Source organism: Meleagris gallopavo, chromosome 3, assembly GCF_000146605.3.
Source record: "Meleagris gallopavo isolate NT-WF06-2002-E0010 breed Aviagen turkey brand Nicholas breeding stock chromosome 3, Turkey_5.1, whole genome shotgun sequence".
Lineage (NCBI taxonomy): Eukaryota > Metazoa > Chordata > Aves > Galliformes > Phasianidae > Meleagris > Meleagris gallopavo.
The window spans coordinates 13,486,590-13,504,248 of record NC_015013.2 but is presented as its reverse complement, the minus strand read 5'-3'; the positions used below and the strand labels follow the sequence as shown (position 1 = coordinate 13,504,248).

The window sequence follows — 17,659 nt, the reverse complement described above, 5'->3', positions numbered from 1 at the left end:
AGGGATATTTCTAGCCAATTCCTCACTGTACTACTGGAGATTCTGCTTGTCCTAACACTGCCTGAAGTTAAAGCCAGATGAGAGGCAAAATTTATTCCACCCTTTCGGTGAGAAAAAACGGATGGTAAAACCTTTTGAGCATTGGAGGCAACAGGGAGAAGGCTGACTATGTACTGTAGGTCTGCACATCCCGGTTCTGCCAATGTAATGCTCTGGATAAAAACAATGGTGCTTCTGTTCACAGCACAGATTTAGGATGATCCTTGACAAATCAAAAATATTTGGCAGTTGTTGCTTTCTTCTAACATGATTCCTAAAATTTAAAGGAATTACACTGGCTGTGTTTAGAAGCCAACAGACTTTGAGAGTGATCAAAAGCTTGGAAGAATAAAATCAGAAATTACAGATAGACGCATAATGGTCAGGTTTCTTTGCACTGCTTACAGACATCACTTGAGAGAGAATGTATCATTGCATAAACTGACCCCTTGCCACGCAAAAAGGACACAGTTCTGCTTCAGGTGCATGAGCTGTAAGAGGCACCTGTCGCTGAGCCTCTCGCTGCCATCCACGCTGTGTGGCAGCTCAGTGCTGGCTTTCCACAGACAGAAAACATCTGTGACGTGCAGGTTGGCTGAGTGCATGCAGGGAGTTTCAAACTGTGCAGGCTCTGATGTTTTCCTTTACCAGAAAACTGACTTCCTGAGTCCAAACCATTATCCCAAGACTCAGTCATAGCAGTTAGCTTGCGTTTTTGTAGGAGGTTGCCTGGGAGCAGAATCAACACAAACTTTTCGTAACATAGATGCGAATTAACATGCTTAAATTACAGGCATACTTAATTTCTCTCTAACCAGGGAGGCACTCCAGTTTCTCTCATTAATTTCAGTGGGTGGTGGACACATCTGTAAATATTTTTAGTATCCTAACTTTGGCATCTGTCTATTCTGGTTCCCCATATAGATATTTGAGAGAGAGACAAAAAAAGAGAGAAAACCCAAAACACACACTCAAGAGCACTTCTCTATAGAATGATCCAGAGCAGCAGCCTCTCTGAAGATTATATGCCTGCTGGTATCAGAGCTTAATATTGTCAGTGCAATTAAATAGAAAAAGGATTTCTGTATAATAATAGGGCAAAAATTTACTGTATTGTCTAGAGTGTTTCTCCTTCCACATGCAGAGAAGGGAAAAAAAGCCCACATTCAGGAGGTAGGAAAGCGGTAGGTTAGGGAAGCATCAATATTTTTATAGGTTCAAGAGCTGAACTTCTCATTGTGCTTTTAAAAGTTGACTGTAGAAGCACTCACTGTAGTGAGTATCCATACTTAGTAAAGCCTGTTTTGCATCCTTACAGATAATACTTTTTCCTAACTAAGAGGCAGTTTTGTGACGTAGTATGGTCATGATGACATGGGTGCTATAAAGCAGCTATTGATAGGAATCTGGAACACATAATCTAGTGACACATAATAGCCTTCTCAAAGCAATGCTTAAGGTAAATGCACAGGTTAGCTGAGGGTAGACGTCTCACTGTGTGCACAATGCTGTCCCAGACCTCCTCTTCCATGCGGTGGCATGCAGACTGATTTGGGTTTGATGCCGCAGAGGCAGGAGGTGTTCGAGGAGTCCCCTAAGGATGGTCCTTGGAAAAGACTTGAGCAGTTCAGCTGGACTGTGTGCCTGGAAGGAAGCAACATGATATTCCTCCTTCCTTTCTCAAAGGGTGTAGCCCATTCACTCTTACGAGCACCAGAAATGCAGCTCTGCTCTGTCCTGATATCAGCTGTGCTAAAGGTTTTTCTCCCCATCCCTCACTCCAACTGGGAGAGGAGCAGGCAGGCTTTAGCATTTCAAGTCAGACATTTCTATTCTACCTGAAAATGTCTATTTAAAACGTCACACATTTCTTAGGGCCTTGGCATGCTGTTTGCCAGCCTGTGCAAGTTCTCTTCAGAAGCAGAACATTCAGATCTTCTTCATGGCTCTAATTTGGATTAGGTTAAGACATAAAAAGCAAAGAATAAAATTAACCGTGCTTGTTACTGTCACTAGTTATCACTTATTACAGTGGACCTTGTTAAGTTCTGAGGCACGTTCATGGTCAGTGCTGTCCAATAATGAGTTGCAACTCAGTCCAATTTCTAAGTAGCAGCAAATCAAGGAGAATAAATAACAATTTAAATCACTTTCTGGCAGAGTAGAAGCTAAATATTATGAGAGCATATTGTGTGTGCCACTGGGTAACCCTATCAGAGGTATTTTTAAAGTATGGTCTTGTTCTCTAGTGTGGTTGTGAGAGAGAGCTGTGATAGGTAGGGACATTTTCCTTTCAGTTTTTTTATTGGTAGAATGATTTGCTAAGATCTATTACCGCACTTTGGTGCCGTTAAGGTCATTAAAATAACTAAGGTTGATAAATCATTTTCGGTCTTTTTTTAACATGCATTATCTCAATATATATGTATAAATAAATATGTGAACATATACGTATACAGACAAAAAGAAAAAAAAAAAAGAACGGCTTTTGTAAAATCATGATAATTTTTGCTACTTGTGGCATTCTATAGTCACAGAGAAGAATCCTTACAAGAGCACTTGTAAGTTTCTTAGTATTTCGAGTTCCACACTGATCAGGAAAAGTCAGGAATAAAATAAGATGGGGGATGATAATGGTAGATTCACAAATAATCTGAAGATGTACCTCAGAAAAGTATTCACTTTTTGCTATTGGCTGAAAAGCAACAGCTACTTAAAACTGAAACTCCTTTGAGTCAGAGGTCCAAAAAATATCAGTGATTTGTTTCCTAAGTAAGGGTACAAGTAGGAGGGGACCTTGTAGGAAGGAACTGAATTAAAATCCACCTTAAAAATCAAATGGATAATAACAGAGAGCCTAAAAGGAATGAGAATAAAGACTAATCAGACAAGAAGGCAGCAGTCTGGAGGTCAAAGGGCATAAATAAAGTAAGAATTGCCAAAAGTCAAGCTGTGTTAGACCTTAAAAAGGAAATAAAACTAATACCAAAAAAAAAAAAAAAAAAAAAAAAAAAATAAACAGCGATCTAAATAGGAATTGAGCACAAAGAAAAAAAGGAACTGCCATGCAGTAGTCCAGGGTGGAGATTAATTATTATTTTTCCTAAGTATATGGTGCCTTATTTTCTTTATTCACAAAGTCATTGACAATGGAGAGAGAGATGATATGGCCAGAGAGAATCACTCCTACAGTGACAGAAGCAGAACGTGCATACGCTACATCCAGCTTGTACTGAAGGGAGCAGGTTAATCTCCACCTCAGAAATACTGAGGAAGTGGCACATGAAATCACCAGTTCACCTGACAAAACGTCTCTCCTGGACACGTAAGACAGAGAAGATGGCTGAAGAACAGAAAACATATCCATCTCTCAAAATGGGATAAAAAGTGAGAAGGTGCTCTGAATATTTAGAGGTCATTTACTTTGCAACAACGTGCAAGTCTGTAAAAGAAATGTTGCAGGAAAGAATAAAGATAAGCAGAAAAATGGAAAATGTCGTTTTCAGACTGGTTTGGTCATAGTCTGATCATGCCAGACTAGTATAATATCTTTCTCTAACACGACTGTTTTCTTTAGACAAAGGAAATACAGTGTTCCCAATTTCAGTAAAACAGTTGATGTGGAGCCATGTGAGAAAGTGTCTGCTTAGCTAAGGAAAAGGAGGATTAGTAGAAAAATTGTAAGATGGGTAGAAAACTGGTTAAAGCAGAGATGACAGCAGACTGTGTCGAGAGAGGAAGTATTGAGCTGGAGACAGGCTATTAATGGGGTTTGTCAAGGGCTGGTTTTGGCTCAAAAAGTAGGAGTGGGCTTATGAAATGTGTTGATGACACAAAGTTGGAAGGCCCTGACAATTCAGAGGAGGACTAGAATACCATGCAGAGAGAATTGGATGACCCGGAGGACAGAAGTAATGGAAATGGAATGAAAGTGAATAGCACAAAGTGCAAAATCCAGCCCTTCAGAATGAGTAACAAGAATTTCTGTTTGAGAAACACATCTGGAAACAATGGAGAAGACGGTATACCCAACCATACCAGTTAATTGTAGAATGACTGTAATCTCCAGGTTGGATGTGATCATGATCTTAGGATGCAATAAGTGAAATATATCTGTGCCACGTATAGACAATTCAAGGCTTCACCTGTAGTGCAATATACGATTCCAATGACCTGTGTGCAAAGAAGAGGTATTTAAGATGACACACGGTTGCAAAATGGAGAAGGAGATAGAGAACTGACTTCAAAAGGATTGTAGGCACAAAAAATGCGGCATAAAGTCTCTGAGTGACCCTGTATGAGAAATGAAAGCTTGCAGTCACATCAAAAGACAGATGGAACAGGTAGACTGAATTGCAAAGCAAAATGCAGCTTTGTTTCTCCCAGGGCTCCAGCTAGCGGTGGCATGGTGTGGCTCTGCTCTCTAGAGGCCACACAGCCCAAATGAAGTTAATTCATTAACTCCAGTAACTGATGTACTAGAAGCAGTTATATTGCTTCTTTGTGTACATCGGTTAGTACAGGCTGAAGCGATTTTCCACAAGAGACTGTGGGAATGATATGGATATAACATCCATGAATTCAGGCTGGAAATCAGATTTCTAACAGTTAATACAGATATTGGAATAACAGGAAAACACCCTTCCAGGCATTTAGGCTGCTTACATGAGCTGGAGAGATGGCAAAAGAGAATGTATGATATCATAGCAAAGGACCGGACTCAGTCACCTGGAGGCTTCTCAATCCTAATGCCTATCAAAAAAATTTAACATCAACTTTGAAGCCAGCAAAGCTACTCTTCTGCTCTGCAACAGCTAATAATTAGTTTGTTTTCACGATTTTGTAAGATTTGTTATCCTGCTCCTTTATATACCTTATTTTCCGAATGACTAAACAATCCGAGTAAGTGACAAATAACAGCACTAACAGATGAACAAGCTCAAGTGTGAAATAAAGGGAGCAAAAATTATGGAGAGAAGCATTTAGCTTTTACTCAGATGAGTATATTAGATCCAAAGAACAAACAATAAACCCAGGCTGACCTCACATAATTCATTTGAAATTCTTTCAGAGAGTTCCCCTAAGACAGTCAAGGAATGAGTTACACTTGAGAGGAACCAGTTTGTCCCCACTCCGGAGTGGTCTTTCTCCCAAGGCATCTATTGGACCTCTTTCACCATACATCCAAAATTGAGCCCAAAGCCCCATCATGCAGAGAAAGCTCAGCAGGAAACACACACACACACCCTCCTGTTGCAGATGCCTCTCTCCTGGGTGCTTATTGTGCCAGATGACTATGCTGTTGTTAGTCCTGTCTGTCTTGACCACCTATCTCTTGAGGGAAGCTTGACTGGCTAGCTTAACCCTAACAAACCGAGTGCACAGGGATGCACTGTGCAATAAACAGGTTTAGTGTGAGACAACCCCTTCTGATCTACTTTTTTTTAGTTCACAAGCTACACATCTGTAGTCAGAAGGAAGTATCTAATAGTGGTTTTTCTATGTCATATTGTGTCTACTGGTTTATAGGAAGGCTGTCTAGCAATATTGTTGGATGAAAGATGGGCTAGCTCTGTCCTCTGTAATTCTGAAAATGGCATCCGTGTCTTGTGCTGACACCACCCATAGAACTATCCTTCAGTGACTTTTCAGTAGCCATTTGGATTTCACTGTTCTATGTGGCGAGATGCTTTCCTTATACTGCACCTGCAGTGAAACCCCTAGGAGCTACTAACTGTATACACACTTTTTCATGCTTGGATATTTTCTCATGCTGTGACTTTATAGGTTAGTTTCCAGAGGCCAACACATGCTAGGAGAATTGGCACCAACCCTCAGACTTCAGACAATAGCTGGATGTCTGAGTTTATAGTTAATTCTCTGCTCCCTATCTATCTATTAATGAAATGGTTACTAACAATTAAGCCATGGTTGATATCACATTGTTGACCAGTGATTTCATTGCTTCATTAATTGCAAGCATCTGAGATAAATGGAACAATGCTGAGGGACTAAAAGAATATCTCCAGTCCATACTCAGGGCATGATTCTTGCTAAAGGTATCATTATCTATCCAGAAGTACAAGTATTTTTCTACTGGAGTTCTTACAACACATCTCCATGAGTGAGACAGTGAAGTCTGTCTTGCCATTCTATGCAAAGTGAAATGACAATTCTAGAAGCTAAGTTATACAAAGAAACAAGCTGTCAGATTGGAAGCAAACTGAGCCTGGCTTTTGTGCCCTCTCTCAGATCTTATGCCTTGTCTGCTATAGGCATGTAGATATAGATATCTGATATAGATCTAGGTCTCACTGCATCTGTTTGGAAAATAACATTTCAGTTAGACTAAAGATAGCACAGCTGCAGTGCTATAAGTCAAGAAACAGAAAAAAATATCAAGAGGTAAGTAGAGCCTGCAAGCCTCCAGCTGACACCTTGTTCCCATTATACAGTATTTATGTGTAGCATTTATGATGGGAGACAGCATTTTGGCTTTAGGGAAAAAAAAAGAAGCTAGAAGTTGGGCCACAGAATAAATGTTTAGAGCTGATTTTCAACTTGCCTTTTAACATGGTGCAGATTTTATATATTATGTGCTTGTGGAGCTGTACAGTGAGTAATAGTATCACAGTATAATATCAGTTGTAAATCACTGTGAGGTACATCAGAACAGCAAATGAAATCCATTCGAACTGTTCAGGTCTTCATCAGTCAGAAATTATCAGTCCGAGCAAACACTGTACCACATTCTCAGTTTAACTTTTGTTCAAGCTGCGAATGTGTGTTCTGCTTCTTGTAATGCTGTGCTTACAGATCTTTTTTCACCTGTATGGTTTTCCACAGAGCCTTGAGGTACAGCAAGGAAAGCCATGTGCTCAACCTCTTTTCTGCCAGGCTGAATTTCTTCAGACAGATGTCCCTTTCCTTTTGGGAGAACCTGGAGTCTAACAAGAAGAAAATAAATGGGCAGGAAAAAAAAAGTATTTAGCTTAGCAATTCATTGTGGATTAGTTGCATATGTAGTAAACTGAGCACTCAGTTTTAACTTTAAAATATTTGCATATGGATGAAGTCTCACTATGAAGGGGCTTGAATGTCTTTGCTGTGATGTGACTGGAGTGCTCCACTCCACTGTCTCCTTGGCAGGGGCAGAAGTCCTGGGGCAGCTGGACTTGTGCGGTCTTGAATTGTCTCAGAAACACCAAAGTCAGCTCTTGTCTGTCAGATCCATAGGGCAGCACTCTGTAAAGGAAAAAGTTGTCCACCAAAAGAAATAAATATGAGCAACATCTTCTCAGTATTTACAAAGTTTATGTATATGCAGTATGTATAAAATTAACTGAGCAAGGAGGACTTTTGCTCCAATGGCAGAAAGTGCCTCAGACTCACCTTATACACTAACACAATCCAGATGAGGTTTAGAGCAGCCTTGAGGCTGTACTGTTATCCTTTCCACGTCTTGTTTACAGAACCAGGAACTGAGAGACTGGAGGAGGCAATACTGTCTCCTCCCTGCTCACATTTGAGCATAACATCTCTCCAGAATCCTCTCACTTTCAAATATTCCATTCATATGGCTCAAGGAGTGATGGGACTGACTCTACCAGTTGTCTACCAGTTCTTGAAGGCCTCTCGGAGCTCAACAATCCTCCATTCCCTGTATGAATAACTGGCAGAGGGGAGAAGGTGGGTTAGAGAAAAGAGGTGATTTCAGTTTGACAGCCAGTGAGTGCAATGTTGGGAGTATAATATATCAGGTGTTACTGTGGATCCAGATTCTGAGCATCTTAGCTCAGAGGATTTTAGCCCAGGCCTTTACGTCATTCAAGATAATGTGAAAAACTTGTTTCCTAGAGGGAATTTTAATAAGGCTAATAAATATAACCAGTTTTGGAAGGTAAAAAAAGCCACTGATCTGACTCTTGTCATGGCTGAATCTGATGGCACTCATTGATTTCAAGATGCCTGAGTCAGCATGACCTTGGATAAAAGTTAAATCAGTCCAGGACTGGCCAAGACTCATCAGTGGTACACCATCCTCTGCATGGGGACTGGGTTGTTTGAAGACTGGAGTCTCAGTTTTGACTGCTAAAATAATTGAATCATTTCAGAAAGTTTTAGCTGCATTTTTCTTCATGTAAGTAGCTCCATGGTACAATGAACCATAGAACCGTAGAACCATTAAAGTTGGAAAAGACCTCTAAGATCATCAAGTGCAACCATCAGCCCATCTCCGCCACGCCCACTTACCATGTCTCTCATGTGCCACATCCACACGTTCCTTGGTTGTAGGTGGACAGTTGGACTGGATGATCTTCGAGGTCTTTTCCAACCTTAATGATTCTGTGATTGCAATTACAGTGATTCTACACCTCCCTGGGCTGCCTATTCAAATGCCTTACTAGTCTTTCTGAGAATAAATTCTTCCTGATATCCATGGTTTTCTGCTTAGGGTTATAGATACTATATATTTTTGACACATCTTTGAGATACATGTTTTTCAGAGCAAACCCAAGGCTTTTTTTCTCTACCTCTTATTGATTTCACTCATGCCATAGAAAGTCCTTAGTTTGTTAATAAGGCTCTTTAAGTGTTTATGCTTTTGTTGTAACCTGTCACAGTTTGGTTTAGTGAGTATGTATTGTGGTACTACAATATATTGCATTGCCGTGGCCCTCCTGTGAAAATGACAGAGAACTTTGTCTCTGAAGGCCATTAGCTGGTAATGTAATATGAAGAAATAAACATACAAACAAGCAGTTCTACAGTTCCTCACCCTCAAACCTGACTATTTGAGCCTTCTTTTTCTTAAATGACTCTTCTTAGCTGTTACATGGGTGGGTGGACAGATGTTTGCAATTATGTCCATATATGTGGTCCACAGGTATGCCAGAGCTGAGGAATCTGGCGCTTTGTTAAATATTTTCAAGTAACCAGCTGCCACATTTCTCCATGCAGCCAAACCACACCAAATGGAAATGTACTAAAAGAGATGGGTAAAGTGAAGTACTTTTTTAAAAACAGAAAAGTGACTCATACTCATAAAATATAATTACTGTAGTAATTCTTTAAATATACTGACCAACGACTGGGGGAAATTTCAATTGACCGTTCATCAGAGTAATTTTTGCTTCATCTACCAGGAAGCTGGAACTGTAAGGGAAGTTGAAAAGGACCCATGCATCTGTGGACGAGGGGATCACAGCCTGTGGCAGAGTATCTCAGGTACGCTTCTCTTGGAGCCATGTCATGCGCCAAGGTTGCAGTCACCTGTGAGCAGTGGCAGGCTGGGGTCGAGCTTTCTTTCAGTAAATACTCCTCAGCAACTTGTGGTGCTCAACATTCAGTCATGAGGTATTCAGAGAGACAGATCCGTTATGAAATAAGGAAAGTGGAAATTCCCAGATTTTATAAATAACTACTAAGTATACACTGATGACATGCTTTCAGTTTTGCTAGCATTACAAGTTGTTGTGTAATTTTTTTCCATTATCTTGTGATGGTTCATAGCCCACTGAGCTATTTTTGGGAAGCTACCTAAGAAGATGTGACACATCAGTCCTATATATTGAAATGTAACTTCGTTACTTTTCACTGCTCTCGGCATTGTTTGTCATTGTACTGTGTGCTTTGTCTACCCTTTCTACCGTAGAGCAAGTAAAAAGCAAGCATAGAAAATGCAACCAGATAGGCAAATAAGAAAGTGGAATCAATCAATAAAAGTTGAAAGGTGCTTTCATGTTTCTCATGTGTGCATGCATATATGAGAATGCATGTACTGCCTGTGTTATGCCAGGCTGTCAAAGGAGCCCAGATTCCAGTAGTTTTTATCCAGCCTCCAGAGAGCAGGATTTATGTCCCTGTGGTTTTGTTTGAGAACTGCAGACAGAGAAGAGTCTGTGTATGCTGTATTTTATGCTGTGAGGAATTATAGTTGTAGAGCATTGTGGATTCAATAGATAGTTCAGCTTGTCAGGAAGTGGGTGACAGATCTGTTTCCTTTCTTTTCAAAATAAGCTATTAGGAAATTGTCTTCTTGCTGTGCATTTTAAAAAATGTGTAGTAGTTGATAGCAACATGCAGTACTAGTGCATAAGACTAGACTTACAGATCCAGAAGTAGAAGGCTAGCATTCTATATTTGGCTTCCTGAGACTGTACTGTCAGGGGCAAAAAATACAGGTATCGAGAAGACACAGCCCGCAGATTTATACAGTCTGCACACCTAGCTGAAGCAGGATCCATTTATTTAAATTCTTTTTTTTTTTTTAAATCCAGGACTGGCTTTATTGGGCGCCCAAATTCCTGGACCCAGCTCCCTAGTTGAGCTCAATTTATTGAACTTTCATTCCTAAGCCATGACATTTTGCGTAGGAGTCTTTGGACTATTCCCATAAATGGTGTCATTCCCAATAGCACAAGTGAGCTGTTTCAGGTGACTCTAAAGAGTGCTTGGTGATATAAATTTGCACCACCAACACCAGTGGGAATTTTTAAAATTGACTTAAACAGCAAGAGGATTCCTCCCATTCTAACAATGAGATTCTATCTTATTGTGAGTATAGGTCTTTGTACTTGGATCATATCATATCATATAAATATGATATATTTAAATCTGCTAAGGGTCTAAGGAAACAATCCAGATTTACAAAGGTTTTTTATTTAGATTATGCACTGTAAGTGTACCATAGAGGGCAATGAATACTGAATTTGTGTGTCCTCCAAGTGATTTGACCTTCTAAAACTGATGCTTATTATGTTGTCTGGCTAGCTACCCAAAAGTCACTATTCTCAAAGACCTAAGCCAAACATACTTCAACAAAAAATTTAAAACTGAAAACATTGAAATAAATAATTTTTAACGCATTGAAAACATTATAAATCTTTGGGAAGTAACCTGTATTGCCTTTAAGAAGTTCCTATCATTACATGAGACATCTGAAAGTGTTTGGGATGCAACAATGCAAAACAAATAGTATTACTCACTTTCATTTCAATCTTGGTACGAATACAAAATCCTACACTGAATACTCCAGAATTTGCAGAAACCACAGATGGTGAAAATAGGGCTTGAGGGAAAATGCTTTGCAATGAAACAATGACAAAATGACAAACAACACTCCCACACCACAGAACTATAATAAAGTGATTTGATGGTGTGTGCTGATGAAGCTGACATTTTGTGGCAACGAACAGCAGTTATGTTCCCCTCTTTTTGGTTCTTTTTTTTCAAATGTAGTTGCGTGGGAAGAAGTTCCCCTTGGTTCCATTTTTTAAGTCAGTGTAACATCAAAAACATAACAGAATCGTGTAAGCACCAGTACTTTTTCAAAAGCTGTCTCGGAAGATAAGCATTGAGGTATTATAAATACCCAGTAGACATTCTGTGTTGCAGGAATTGCCACGTCTTCAGAGCCTGTACAAAATTGCACACTCTTCACTGCCTATAGTAAGGGTAGCCTTCATAGTTTATCATAAAACTCTCAGTAGTTTTGTTTCATTTGGGGTTCTCTAACAAACCTACATGTTGGTAAAATTTCCACTGAAACATGAGATGTAAAGCCAAACAACAAATAATTGCATTTTATTTTCCTAATTTCCAACTATATCAAGTTATTTGCATAAGCTCTCAAATATACTCTGCTTTAAAATAACAAACAAAACTGAGTAATGGAAGCCATATCAAAGAATTATCCTCTAAAATATTTCCATTTGAAACTCCTTCTGAAAGCAAAACCATTTTTATTTGTGGTAGTATGGGCCTGGTTTTTCCACACATACCATGAATGGTGCTTGAGGTTACATTACCACACTTAACGTTACATGCAAGAGGAAGATCTGGTCCACGTGCAACCTCATGAACACCAGGAGGCCTGTGTTCCCTTCTGGGCAAACACTGGGACAAGGGGATGGATACGCATGTGGTTGTATACTGCATCCCAGTGTCTTGCCTGTAAAGTGGGAACCAGTCTTCTGGGTGTTTGGAGAATAAGAATCCATTGATGTGGGATGTGGTAAAGAGAAATTTCATACAGGTAACCATGAGCAAATGCCACCATCAAAGTCACCCAGCATTTCAACAGTTTCTGTTTAAGCAGGTACCAAGTTTTTCATAACAAGTAAAATCTCTCTTTTTTCATGGTCAGCATGGGTGAATTTTGTAGAGAGTATCTGGTAACACCCCTCCACAGGGACTCACTTGGGTGGAAGATCCTGTTTTGGTTTTATGGATCTTGGATATCTCAAAAAGGATCTGAAGGATCTGGCGTCTTACAGCAGTTGCAGTAGGTGCTGGGTTTTAGATAGCATAGCCTGTATACTGTGTTTTCACTTGCTTATTTTCTCAAATGCTTAAGAAGTGTAAGTGAAGTTGCCTTCCTAGAAGATGCTTTTCTACATTACCATAATAGGGGTACCATAATAGGCCAGTACCATAATAGGGGCAAATCCAGTTGCTGCAATAATAAAGAAACAAAGAAGAGTGGAAGAGAATTTTAAACAGGAGATGGAAAAAAGAGAAAAAAAAGGAGGATCCCTGATGAAAGAGGTGAGCAAAAGCCCAACTATTCCAAATTGAACCAGCCAGCTCTGCACTCTAGTCACTGCCTCTGGGAGCTGCTTACCCTCTTGGCAAATATCTCCCTGGCCTGGGTCAACTGGGTGAGGAAAAACATACACTAAGATGGCTGAGACCCCTTTGCAAAAGGAGGAAAAAAAACCTCCTTCTTGGACAGCTTTTTGGAAAGCTATAAAATCAAATGCAGTTCATAACACATGCTGTGTGATCAAGCAGAGCTTCCCCTTGCTTGCCAGAACTCTGCCCAGGGACCAAGAAGTCTTTTAAAAGCTGCCTGTGGTATTCTAACGTTTGCTTTCATACACACTAAAATAGATTATTCTGAGGAAACTAACCCAAAACATTTATGTGTTTTAATATATCATATTTCTGATTACTGGTAATTGCATTAGATTTCTAAGAAAATTCTGCCCCATCTCTTCAGCCCTCTTATTTATCAGTTGCTTTATTAAAAATCTGGTGGTTTTTTTGATGACCTGTTTCCTCATCAAAACCTTGGAAGTCTCAGATGATTACAGCATCCCAGCCTTCTCAAACAAAGCTGTCTGCCAACATAGCAATTAATTAACCTTGCTGACCAGCCATGCCCTTTTAAATGTTTCTTACATTCAAAATTATATGTAAAATGAATACCTGATGATTCATTGTGCAAAGGGAAATTTGCATTATTGCCTGCTTTAGTCAGCAACTTTAAAGCCATACTGCTTTCTTTATGAGGCAAAGCAGTAAAAGTAACATAAGCTCATATCTAAATACATAAATCAATCTTGTGCCTGCCAGGTAGTTAGCAGTGATGAGGGTTTGTTGGATAACTATCTGACGTCTTTCCACAAGAAAATACTTCCTCTGGTAGAACATCCTGTCCAGACAGCAAATACAATGGGAAAACAAGACCACTGTGAAAGATGCAGAGACTCAGGAAAACTCAAGTCTAATGTGTCCATGAGCAAGCGTATCTGACCTGTATTACCCCAACAAGAAAGTGTTGTGATAAATATAGCTCTGTTTTAGAGCCCGCTGGCAATTATCATTCAATCTGATAAATGGTTGTTTACAATACGAGTGAACCTGCTTGTTTGGGAGACTGACCTTGGAAGACATTCCACCGTGACAACCAGAGGAGGAGATTTAGGAGGTCATTAAAGCCTTTTACACCTTAGCCAGTTTAACAAATGAGCCCCTGCAGATGCTTGCATGCATAAAACTCAACATATCCTGTCTAGAAATAATAACTACCATGTTTGTTTACAGAATACTGATGGACATCCTTGTTAGATTTAAGACTAACCAATTTCATGTATATTAATTCCAAAAATGAATTTCACTGTTTCTACTCTTTTCTATGTAACATCTCCAAAAGAATAAGTGCAGACAGCACTGCTCTTTTTAGAACTGAATGGATTTTTAAAAATGAATATTTGCAAATGTTCAGGTTTTTTTCCTCCACATTGTTTTAGCATTTCAATGACAACAGACTTGCCATCCTAGTAGGCATGCCTAAAATCTGTAAGAAAAAATACAGTAATTTAGATTCACTGGAACTGAGAGGGATATGAAAAAAAAAGTTTGTTTTAAAAATGGCTGTATTTCATCTAGAGCCACAAGTATGGTAGTGCATCAATTATTCAAAAAAATCGATGAAAGAGTAAGTCAGAGTTGTTTGTGACCCATAACTGTGCATGCTTGTACTGTAAAGACTGGATTTCCTTGAACCACATAACTTTTTTTCTGGGTTTTGGCAGTTAAATGCAAAAAAACCTTGTGGTTTCATAAAGAAAGGATTGTGGTGCAATATACACATCTCAAAATATATTTCATCTTCAAAGTCCCAGACTAAAAGCTTATAGTACAGCAGAGGAGTTGGGAGGCCAACTGTACAGCAGTAGTTCATGTTAAGGACTTTTATCATGTTTCCTTGAATGAAAAACCATTGCCAGGCAAGCATCTTTCTGTTGAAGAATGCCACAGGTTCCCTTTCAATTGAATTGCCACAGGATACGGTCCAGAAATATTTGAGTTTTTCACAATGCCACAAAACTAAGTGGAGATGTTGAGACTCAAATTGGCATGAAGGAAATATCTGGCTAAGAAATGTGTGTTTCTAGGGGGCTGTCAGGTTCAAATAAAATTCTAGGAAATGAATGTGGATTGACAGCATGACTGATCTCTCTTCATTTCAGTAAATGTAAGTTTGAAATCAGTCTTACCATGATAAATCTTATATGTATAAGCACTTCTAACCAATATTTTATTAATACAGCTGGAGGACTATCTAATAAAGTAAAATATTTTGCCTTTAAGATACTTTTCATGCTGGAGCACTTTACAAACCATATGTTATTTCTGCAGCCTCCCTCGCTTTTGGATGTGTTCATCACACTGAACCCACAGCCCCATGTGGGATGCAGAGTAATGCCCACTGCATATGTACCAATGAAGTTATAGATGTCAAGAGAGGTAAGGAACACCTTGCTTGTTGACAAAGTTGAACACTTTTATTTCACTGGTATTTTAAGTTCACCAAGTTGGTTTATTTGGAGTTAAAATTGGACAATTTGATTGGCATCCAAATGGTTCTTAAAAACAGCAGGTATGTCGAAGAACAATTCATGCCATTCTTGCATCAAAAATAAACTAATATTTCAATAGGAAGAATCTATAATTCCACAACATAAGCAATGCTAGGGCTGATATTCTTCTCACGTAGAAGTGAGAACTAGAGGGTGAGTCCATCTGAGTGTGACCCAAGCACTGTCACCTAATGCATTTTGCATTTAGAGAAAAAGCACTCAAGCCTATGAACTGCTGAGCACTTCTTGCTGGATGTGCTGGTTTTCAGCTCCCATGGCTGCCAGTGTGAAACAAGGGCATCACATTCCACATGTAGTATTTATTCAGGCCTATATAAGACAGACTAGGACTTTTGGTAGAGATGGGAGTGGAGCAGTCTGCCTGATCCATCCAACCAGCCAGCGTGTAACAGGAAATAGAATGGTAGAAAATAGGTGTCACGACATTTCAAAGGATGTTGGAATGGCCCACAAACAGCAAAATGCAGATGAAGTAACCTTGTCAAAATAGAGATCTTTGCAATTCTAGCAGAGTCCAAGCTAGCACTGAAGGTTGCCATGAGGTGAAGGAGATGGGGAGATGTGCAGAAGCACAGCAACCCCATCATTCCCTGGCACAGGAAGTGAACTGTACTTGTAATATGGAGGCCCATTTTTGCCTCTCTTCCCTATAAAAACTCCAGTCCCTGCACTAGGGACAGACTATAGAAAGTACCAAGCTCCCAAGCCTGCAAAATGACTATCCCAAAGGAGTGAAGAAAATAGGTGCTTCTGAAAATCCCAGTCAGTGGTCTTTTGTGCATGTAGCTGTATAAACGACACTGGAAATCTGGCTCTTAGGTGATTAAGCCACCTTCTACTGGCAGTTAAGTATTCAAAATTAAACAGCTTATTAGGCATCAGCACTCAGCTCCAACTGTGTTCGCAAACCAGAGTATGGCTGGTTTCACTAGATCAGCCTATGGTAAATGTATGAAAATGTGCTTCTTGGCTAAGAGGGGAGCAGCACGGACTAAAGATTAGGCCACAAGACTGAGACAGGGCTGTGGGTTCTGCCTCTGGTTTGGCTCTGGCTGCAGTGCAAATCTGGGCAAGTCATTTCATCCCCTTGTGCTTCCTGGTTGGAACCTGTAGGCACTACTGTAACACGAATAATAACAGGCAGCCATTTATAGTAGTTACTGCTAAATTATAAATAAATGATTAGAAGGTTCTTCTAAAATCTTGTTTCTGTTTCTCATCACACGTTTCTAAAAATAATCTATAATTTTGTAAGTATTACAGAAATGGGGAAATAAAAGAGTGAAAATAGTTAAAGTGCTTTGAGGTAAAATACTGTGTTTCCCTTATGTGAAGAATATCAGTATTTTTACTGGCTTTCAGACCAAATGTGAAGAAAAGCCAAACACAGAAAAATTACTATATGCAAAACATTAAGAGCAGTACACAAGGAGGTGTGTGGGAGATATCCTGCATATATTAGTTGGCAAAATGGATTTCTGCTGAGCTGAGCTTCTTAATAAGAATTACTCATTGTCTGCAGCTTGGACAACTTGCAACATCATGAAAGTGCATGTATTCATAACAGATGACTCTGAGGTAATGGAAGAAATTAATTCCTATGGGGCCTTACATTCTTCATAGCCCACATTTACATGAGATGTGTCTATTTGCAAGGGAAAACAAAGTCACTGGGGTCAACTAAGGGGTCAAATAAATAAGATTGGGTGAGGTCTGTGTTCTGCCAGCCTTCTTCAGGCAGGGAGTGTTACTTAAAATTTGCCAGCGTTCCTTAAGAATAAATGAAAGACACAGTGGAACTATGAATGAGGAAGAATGGGAGATCCTAGCTGTCATAAAATGAAAAGTAATTATAATTATATTATATATGTTATAATTATATTGTTTTCTTTATTCACAGTAATGGCAAGTGGTATTTTTACATTACTAGAATGATTTTGAAAAAGAAAAAAAAAAGAGCCAAAGGATGATTTCTCTTACTTTGAGTACATTTTGAGTAATTGTTACTTGTTTTATCAGAATGCAATGTCTGGGTGAAAGCTGCTCCACTCACAGTGGGAAGTCACCTGTAAGCTATTTCACAGGTGTCAGAAAAGAACAAACACATTATTCTGAGGATGTGCATTTTCCAGTACTATATTTTTCCCAAAGCAATTCTTTTTACCTGTATAAATCTGTAGGACCTTTGATGGAAAATAGGAATTTTAATCTGAAAAGAGAAACAGAACAAAACAAAACAAAAAAAGGAAGAAAAAATGGAAAGGGGAAAGGAAAAAAAGCAAAAGAACATGACAGAAAAAGGAGAACATGACAGAAAAAAAAAAAACGAGAAAACTTTCTTAGAAGAGACCAGCAGGTGGGAGTGTTGACTTTATCTCAGAGCATTCAAAACAACACGGATTATTTTTTTCTGTGAAAGGGTAATTCCCAAGCAATGAGCAAATTAATCT

General features: G+C 39.2%; 1 long non-coding RNA gene across 1 annotated transcript in view; it reads left to right on the top strand.

The window, feature by feature from the left end:
* The window catches only part of LOC116216428, a 54,175-nt gene that overhangs the window by 20,224 nt on the left and 16,292 nt on the right, over positions 1-17,659 (top strand). Inside the window, exons 4-5 of the long non-coding RNA XR_004159147.1 lie at positions 9,186-9,267; positions 14,968-15,075. This is a non-coding gene — a long non-coding RNA (uncharacterized LOC116216428). The remainder of the gene's footprint in view (positions 1-9,185; positions 9,268-14,967; positions 15,076-17,659) is intronic.